The sequence below is a fragment of the Pezoporus flaviventris genome, unplaced genomic scaffold (assembly GCF_033815535.1).
Source record: "Pezoporus flaviventris isolate CSIRO_AGI_PZ_B2104156 unplaced genomic scaffold, CSIRO_AGI_Pfla_v1 ptg000138l, whole genome shotgun sequence".
Classification (NCBI taxonomy): Eukaryota; Metazoa; Chordata; class Aves; order Psittaciformes; family Psittacidae; genus Pezoporus; species Pezoporus flaviventris.
This window is the reverse complement of record NW_026892686.1, coordinates 1,157,341-1,166,703: the sequence shown is the minus strand read 5'-3', so window position 1 is coordinate 1,166,703 and position 9,363 is coordinate 1,157,341. Positions and strand designations below refer to the sequence as shown.

Below are 9,363 nucleotides of genomic sequence, written 5' to 3'. Positions count from 1 at the left end.
GGTAACTGCTGGGGCCTGCCCTGACAGGGCCTGCATGGGCACTCGGGGGGCCTCTCCCTCCATTGCTCTCAGTCTGCACCTTCAGGCTGAAGAACTAAACTTGATTCTGCTGCTCTGCATTTGCAAGGTTGAACCTGGAGATATAAAATGAGGCCAGTTCAGTTCAGCGTGGGGTGGGGGGGCAGGATGTGTGGGGAAGGGGTTTCAGGGCGGTTGTGAAAGAGGAGCAGGAGCTGAGCTGCCATTCTGTGTGTGGGGACCAAGCAGAGCCCATCCTGAGGAGGAGGCCGCGGTTGGGAAGTGTCACCTCCTGATGGAGTTATCCAGGAGAGGAAGGAAAACTAAAGTGTGGTACTAAAACACTGCCACAGAGAGGGAGGAAAGCCCTTTCTGAGTGGAAAATCCTCGTCTCAGTGTGGAGACTTGGGCTCAGAAATGCTTTGAGTGGTAACCTTCTCCACACAATAGAGGAAACGTGTGTTTGGGGAGCGCTGGGAAATGGCTGCTCGGAGAAGGGGCTGAAGGGTTCCTCGCTGCCCGGTTTGATCCCCCCGTTTTGGAGCTCAAAGGGTGAGGAGTTTTGTGTTCTCATTTCATGAGGGGTCAGCCTGCTTCATCGTGTTCCTGTCTGAGAGCAGTAAATAAAGCGCTGTGAAAGGTACGGAAAGGGGCTGCTTTCCTCGGAGGGCCTCTGCTGCAAACCAGCAGCAGCTCTTCTCTGTCCTGCTGCTATTTATTGCCTCCCTTGGACTTCCTTGTCTTTCTATTAAATGTCTGTAACGCTGGAAATCCTGGTCAGTGTTACTGGTTTCCTAGGGCTCTTGCCATCATATTGCATGCTTTTTATGTTGAAGATTTCTATAGTTGTGTGATCGTGAGGCAGTTTATTTTCGTTTTAAAATACGCCCTTAGTGCTGATGGCTGCCAAGGCCGGCGCAGATGCGTGGCTGAAATTGTTTCCTAGAACAAGGCAAAGCAATACCTAACCCTTCATGTGTAGAAATTAATACTTCAGAAAGTAGAAACGAGCCTGAAGCCTCTGGGAAGGTGCAGGATGTAGTGCTGGTGGATAGGATGCTGTGCTATCAGCATGATTTTGGAGGAAGTCATTCCGTGTCTTGCTGTCACTGTGTATGTACAGTGGCAGTGTAACACTGGGTGGGGAGACTCATCCCGCTTACCAAAACCTCATAAAATACTTGGAAGAAGAACAGAAACCTGCTCTAATCTTTCATAAGGAGATACCAGGGCTGATTAGGAAGGAAAGGGAATGGACAAATTAGAGACGGTTCACAAACTGAGTAATTTGTGTTACTGAAGTTATGTGATGTTCTGGTGTTTAGTGGGGATATGTGATGGGTAACAGTAAAAATCCTACAGAAAGAAGCAATTCACTGATTTTTTTGCTTCATTTTTTTTTCCAGTTCATCTTTGCAGTGTGGAGAATCAAGATGGGTTTGAGCCTGAGAGGACATAGGATCATGCTACTTGATAAGGTAGGATTCTGTTTCTGCAGAAGAAAACAAATGAGTTTATGCCTTCCAGAGCTTAGAAATTAGATGGCTTTTTTAAAGCTTTCATAAAATAGCCGTAGCCTGCAGTACCCAAGGAGGAATACTTTACTTGGTTTTAATTAAGAGAGCTTACTCTGTTTTGTGAAGGACTGAGATACCAGGTTTTGTGGTTGAGATTTATTTCCGCACACCTGAAATAATGTTTGCGTGTTAATGCTGTTTCAAGGTGTTTGTGAACATGTCCTCAGCCAGAGAAGTGCTACCTAATGTCTGAAGAACAGATCTGCTCTTAATTATAGTGAAGTGCATCTGAAGTAGTTCAAACGTGAGAATGGTCTGCTGCAAAGGCTTTGTGTTTTCATGGATGTTGGCAAGATTTGGCTTTCAGACTTTGTTTGAATTGATAAGCATAGCAAGTCTTCCGTGTCTCAAAAGAATAGCCTTACCTAATGTGTAAGCTGTGATAGAGAGTCCTTATGGGCTGGAAATTGAATCTGTGTTAGAAGTTGGGGGTTTTTGGAGTTTACAGTCTAGTAGCATGGCTTGCACTTTGAAAGGGAATCCTATTTACTGGCTGAGAAAACAGGTTGATAATGATGCACAAACGGCAGCAATGCAACATCCAAATGAAAATAATTAGTGTATTTGCTTTGCTACTTAAGTAATTTATTCCCTTGTCCGCTGCCATGGAACCTCCTTTTCCCATAGATGTATAAATTTACCCAAGGATTTCAGGTATTTATTAGTATTTTTAGCATTAGTATTGTTGATTACACTTGATGGGATTAATGAACTAGAAACTGAAAGTATGGCACGGAAAGATCACAGATGGGGAAAATACTGGGAAAAAATGCAATATAAAGGAATGTTGCTGGCGATTTGGATGCATTTTGAAACATGTGAATGTCAACCTTTTGTTTGCTTTGTTTTCTCTTGAAAAAAAAAATGTAGTGTTGCAATAATTAGTTATTAAAAGCTTGTTGTGTTTTTTTTTTAAAGTGCCTATTAACCTAAGGGCAATGAAAAACTCCTAACCAGAAGCCTGGAGTTAATCTTTCTGGCCTGTAGGAGTATAAAATAGTTTTGGTCAGGACTAGATACAAAATGCCAAGGAATCCACGTTTGGGAACAAATTTTAATGAGCAGCTGGTAGTGTTGTTGGGACATCTGTGGGTAGATGTGCTGACATGGGAATTGAGTTAGATGGGTCTGAGGTTTGGTCTTGTTAGTGTTAATTCTGACACACATTGGAAGGACAAACCCTTTGCTTCTCTACCTCTGTGGGAGTCTGAAAGCTTACATTTGATGTTTGTATTAATTTCTGTTTATTAACATCAGTCTCTATCACAAGCACTGATAATTCGTGACAAGACAAAAAATCAGCATTCTCTGCTAAGTATTTCAGAACAACTTTTATTAGTCACTTAAGGTTCCTTTAGTTCTTTCTTTTTTTTTGTTCTGAATAATTAAATCTATGTTCATTAAAAACCCAACCCCCTCAAAACCTGTGGAGGTTCTTAGTGCGTTCTGTCCTTTGCAGTTGCCTGTTCTCAGAGTTTCTCTTTGCCTTCTGGCCTCAAGAAAAAAATATCCCATACTGCTTCCCTGAAGTTTTTAGGCCTTGCAAGAACTGGTATCCCCCAGTGCTCCTTTTTCTGTAGGTATTTCACACTTCAAACCAGGGAGACAGGGATGCTATTACTTCGCCATTAGACTTTAGTCTCTGCATAGTGGAGTTTCTCTGATTCCAGACAAGCCCAGGGTTCCTGAATTAGGTTTAAGTGCTCATCCTCCAATGCATGCTTGGTTTGTATAATATGGGGGGGGGGGAAGCTTGTGTTTCTGTAATACAGAGAGTAACCTTGGTGTTGGTATAAATGGATAATAGCAGCTCAGTGTTTAGTTCAGTGACTCAGTTCTTCAGCAGATAAATCTCAATTTGATGCCTGGTAGCTATGAGAGATTCTGGCTGCAAAAACATCCATTTCTACTGTACTCTGAACAGGTCACGACACTAAACCAGCCTTTCAAATGTAATTAAGGATCTTCTCATTTTTATATGCATGTGATTGCTTGCAACTGTTTGACTCCATTTGTCCCTGTCTGTTTATACCACGGTGAGCTGCTAAACATTTTGTCATGTGTTCTGTAAACACAGATAATCCGTGGCTGTAGTTTTTAACATTCTTTGTATGAAATTACATCACGTGTTCAGTTATGGGGAATTTCCTTGTTTCTTTTCTGTTGTTGTTTGGGGAGCCAGAAGTTCTTCCACACATGCAAATACAATTTAATGCATGTCAACTACATAGCAAATACTGTGTTACTGAGTCCTAGTTCAGATGCCATCCAAGATTAGAAATACCCAGAGGTGGATCAACACTGTATAATGCCATACTTCTGGGACAACAATAATTAAATTACTTCAGTTATTCTTATTTTATTATGAAAACAATATTACACAGCTTATTTTTTCAGCTGTGTTGGGTAGCTTGGACCCTCTTGACATAAAATTGTTTCCTACCGATTGAGGAAAGGATTTCACTTAAGCAATGTTTCTTTATGATGTGGATTCCCTTCCCCTTCTTCCCCTCCTACTTTAGCTCCTTTCTTGACTTCATTCTTGTGGCTGCGAGCTTGGAGTAAAATCTTGGTGCTGTTCAAGTCAATGAGAGTTTTGTCATGTGCTGAAGAGATAGATGGTCTAATCTCTATTAGAACATCAGAGTCAATTCCTGGTGAGAAAAATGCTTCTTGCCCCAGCTGGTTCCAGTGTCGGTGACCTTCCTTCCTGTCCTCAAAACCCCATCATCCACTAAAATAAGTAGATAAATACATTAGTTGAGGGAAGTTGGGAAATGAATGCATCCTCTAGTGGATCTCGAAGTATTTGTCTTCCCTTATCAGCCCTATAATGATAGTGCAGTGATGGCAGCTTAATGATAGCAGCCCCAATGATGCCATTCAGTGCCAGAGAGGTGAAGACTGCACATTTTATTTTGGAAAATAATTATGCAGCTAATTACAGCACTTGACTTTCGTCCTTCCCTTCCCTGTGTTCTTGGGGAGGCTGGTTTGCTCAGCCTGCAAAAGACTGCGTCAGTTATGCTAAAGGTCAAAAGACCCTTGTGTCACGATTTGGAATTGCTAGTAATAGTGAATAAAATAAATACAGAATCCTTTTGGAGCATTTAAGTTGTTGCTTAACTTCTGTGTTCCTACTTCTACTGTATGACTTAGTGCATACGCATACAAATGGTTGGGAGAAATAAACCAGAAGCTGAGATCTGAACTCTTCTGAAATTCCTCTGCAACATTTGGAATATGAATTCCAGCTGCAGTGATCAGAAGAAGCAATGCAGAATGATCTGCCTCAGGAGGACCTTTTGCTCAGAAGGTATGCAACTGCCTGCTGACGACAGGGAATTTTGGACAAAGCACCTGCAATGCCATTTCAAACATACTGAAACTGAAGAATCTTGGTAGATGTTTACTCTGTGTGGCTTTGAGATCTCAGCTGGCTTGCCAAGAATTAAGAGCATGATTGTATTAAAGTAAGCAAACAGTAATACACGTTTTGGACAGCTTTCCTCTTCCTTTTTTCTGCCCTTCATGCAGCTGCCTGCATGGCAGCTATGGAGATGGACCCCCCTTTCCTTCTCTTTATAATTTCCATCCTTTACTTTCTGGTCAACTATTCAATCTCAGGTTGTATAGTTGCTCTGGTTTCACAATGCAGCATGTTCCTCACGCTTCAGGTCAGCTCTAAGTCTTGATTCAGCCTGATTCATTTTGATTTGCATAATCTCCTCAGCCCTCTATATTTCATTTAGACACCAAAGATTTAGTTTAGTTACAGTCTCATGTCATTTATCATTTCCTTGTCTTCTTTCAGAGTTTGATTTAATCCCTTTGGTTTACTTTGAAAGACTGATCTCTTATCTGCACAGTGCTTTGTTCCATTGTGATTTTCAAGCCTTTGTATTTTCTATCTGGTTCTTTCTTAGTGTGATATTTATTTTACACCTAGAGATAAACCGCCTTCATCTGTGATCTTAAAGAAAGTAATGAATTTAACAAGCACCGTCTTGGCCAGGAAGCTCTACAGGGGCATTTGTGTACTGATGATGTTCATAAATAAAAGTCCATCTTTGTAAGCAGTCCCACTTTTGACAGCGTTTAATACTTGATGCTAAGGAAAAATAACATGAGACCAGGGCAAATACAGAACAGCAAGCAATCCTTTTCCTGAAGCTTCTCCCCAGCCTCTTTGAGATAGCAGTTAGAAACTTCAGGAGGTGAAGGTGGCATCTAGACAATTGTGTTCTTATTATCTCGCAGTTGATGCACTGAGTGAATGTGTCCTTTAGGAATTGTTCCAATCTCTTTTTAAATACCATAATGTGTTCTATTTATTTTAAAATTGCTGTTTAGTAACTTCTCTGCATGGCTCAAATATTTGCAAGGCTGCATTAAAAATCATGGAAACTATCTGCTTTATGGTCTTCGGGGGTTTGTGATTCAAATCCTTGCTTTGCAGTGAGGAGGACTGAAAGTGTCCTCATACCTACCTCTTGTTCAAAGAACTCTGGAGCTTGGTCTTTAATAATATATTAAGTCACATGGCAATGGGATCACAAGAGATTCAGTGACACTGAAGAAGAAAAAAATGCTACCTTTATAGCTCTCCTGTATAAGTGTGTTGTAAATCACAGTGCCAAAAATGCCTTCCATATTCTCAAAATGGCTAGTAGAATGCTGCTCCGTGTGACGGCTCAATCTCATGCTCTCTCTCATGTATCCATGGTAAATATTTGTACTGTAAAGCAGAATTCTGTTGGAGGAGCAGCAGCCTGGCTGGCTTGGCGTGGGGAATTGAGGGGAAGCTTATTGAAGTCTTCAAAAAAGTAGAAAGCTTCTGCAGCAAAGGAGGGAATACTCTGTTTTCCATGCCTGTGAGAAATCAGAGCAGCAGTATTGGATCTGAGCTGCCTCTAGCTGGGCTTGGCTCTGTATATGTGTATCTTTGCAGGTGCCAGGCTGAGCATGGTGGGGCTGCACAAACACACCCCATGTACATGTGCTTTTTTGCATATGATTTTTAGTAGAAAACACTCTGCAGGCCATAGAAGGGAGGAAGGGAAGGTATTGTCTCTTCCACATCAGTAGTCAAGCAGGCGAGTTTAAAACATTTTGTTACTAATAATTCAGCATTTCCTAGTGTAGGTAAGGCCTGGATGCTTTCCATTTTGAACTGTCAAAGGAACTTGTTTTTGCAGGATGTCTTAGGCTGGTGAGCATTTATACGTGTGGAGGTTTCAGAAGCAGACCTGTTTTTTGTCTTTGTCAGCAGACACAAATGCCCTGCAAGAAGCTGACATTGTAGTTAGAATTTCTCTGGGATAATTGCTATAGCACACTCAGCTTGTCAGATACCAGCCTGCTTTATCTTTGACAGTGTTTTTCAGTTTCTGCTGTCAACAAGTCAGTTGCATTCCTTGATATGGATGGATTGAGCAATTTAGTAGGCATAGAATGCTGAGGTCTCCAGTGCCTGTTGATACTGTGTCGTCTCTGTCTACCTCATATCATGGGGTTGGGATGCAGGTGGAAAGCTGTTGGTAATGATTGATCCATTTCAAATTGCCAATGTGTCTGTAGACAATGATGCTGGTGTGGGCATCACCAAAGGTAAATAGCTGGGGGAAGTGTTCTTAGTCATTGAGGTAATGGTGTCGTGTTCCTGACTTCTCTATGTGAGTTACTCATTAAAATCACTACGTTAGCAAGGTTTTACACATAGGAACAAAGGTGGTGATGCATACTACACTCTACAGCATCTACGCTACTGAAGAGTAGGATGCTGTTTGTGTTGCAGAGGCTACTCAAGAGACCTCTGTTCCTGTAACTGATGACAACTTCTCACAGTCCTAACCAGAGTAATGAGCTAAATCCTTGTGAAAATGAGAGGAAACTGAAATCCTCCCTGTTGTGGAGGAAGAGTACAAAGCCTGTTCAATTCCAAATACTCTGTTTTATCAAAAAACTAGTTTCTTCATCACCAGAGTAATGTTGTGCTGGTTGTTTGCTGAAGATGAATTTCAGAATGATTAACTGCAAAGCAAATGTGTGCATCAGAACACTCTGCAATTCAAACCTTTTTCATGATTATTTTGGACAGCCACACTGGGTATTTTTTTGAAGCCTGTTCTTTAGTTTATCTAATTCCAGTAGGAGGAAGATGAATGTTGGGTAGTGTTGGAAAGATCAGTTCGTACTTCCCAGTAAACTCAGGTTAAAGCACCTTGCTTAAGAGAATAAATGTGGTGTCATAACGTGAACCCACACAGAATGTGGGCAGAATGTTAATGGTCCACTTGTTTATCACTTGTTTGGTATGAACATAAAGTACTTCTTATCTTCAGTTTCCACTGGCTGTACCATAACAATGAAATCAAACACTGCAGTCTTACTCCCAGTGCTATAACCCTCTTACCTGGCCTGGTGTTCTTCCTGCCACCAAGGCAGAGATGCAGATGAAGGGGATAAACTCTTCCTTTTGCTGTGTGTCAGAGAGAGGTGTCGGAGCCCACTACTGCCCAGCACAGGTACGTGTTTCTCTGACCTGTGCCTGTAGAAGACAGGCTCTTAAATAATTTATAACACACGAGTGCCCTTTCTCACTTGGTCTGGCTAAAGCCAAAACTCTGCTCATCATTTAGAAACTTTTCTTTTTGTTACAAGTAAAGAAACTTAAGAGTTTAAATGGCAGTAGTTGTTATTCCTGAAACTCCTGCAAATAAAACAAAGTTGTCAGTATTGCTCAAATGCACCACGTTTAATGGGTTAAACCTGCTATTAACAGCTTCAGCCAGGCTCAAATTTTGTCCACCTCAAGCTTTGGTGTTTTATTGCATTTACAATCATCCAGTGAAAGTGTGCACTAGCATTCCAGCTAGACTCTATTTAATATGCACCAGAATTATTGTATTTGATATATATCAATTTTAAATCTGTTTCAACACAACCTTGAATGCCTTTCTGGCAGTATATCACTTCATCAGTCTAGCTTAACTAGAGCTGCTTTTTCATTTTTTACTGCCTCCATAAAACCTAGGAATGGAACACTTCGATTTTTCTAGCAGTAATTTTTATTACTTTTAGCCTTTTTTTTTTAAGTACTTGTCACTGAGATACAGTACTTTGTACAGAGTATATTTTTCAGCTATGCATTATATTTTTATTTCAATTTATTTTAGACAGAATGTATAGCATAGATCTAAATAATACCTACGGTAGTTCAAATGAGTGTATTATGAATGTAATTAGAATGGATATAAACTCAGTTCACCCACCAGGATTGTGTATTTCAATTGCCTGCCTCTAGTCATAGTCACTTCGAAGTAAAGGATAACTCATGTTGTAGGTTTAATGCTGCACATAAAATCATATTGCAACACAGGAGGGCAAAATGAATTTATTGCAATTTTTATGTTTTTGTTTTAATTTTTAGATTTTTCTGGATTTTTCCCTGGAGTGTGTTATTGCACTGCTTTTTATTTTTTCCCCTAAGAACATAGAAATTGCCATATTCGATCAGACTAGTGATCTGTCTAGCCAGATAGCTGTCTGAAGAGGAATGTGTGCCAAGCACATTAAAGCAGAATGTAAAGACCAGCAATAGGCCTCTCAAAACAGTTGTTGTAGAAAAATCTCCCTGATGGAAAAGTCTCTTCTAATCACTGTTAATTCAACATTAATTTGAGCTCCAAAGTATTAAAGTTCATCTCTTTTTGTCTCAAAAGTATGGGTTTGTTTGTTGCTCCCTTGGGCACTGTGTCTGGTTATA

At 40.6% G+C, this 9,363-nt stretch overlaps 1 protein-coding gene across 1 annotated transcript in view; it reads left to right on the top strand.

Annotated features, from left to right (window-relative positions):
- Positions 1 to 1,424: 1,424 nt before the first annotated feature.
- LRRTM4 (leucine rich repeat transmembrane neuronal 4) overlaps positions 1,425 to 9,363 on the top strand; it is a 280,687-nt gene continuing 272,748 nt past the window's right edge. Inside the window, exon 1 of the mRNA XM_061478932.1 lies at positions 1,425 to 1,496. The gene's annotated coding sequence lies outside the window, so the exon portion shown is untranslated. The remainder of the gene's footprint in view (positions 1,497 to 9,363) is intronic.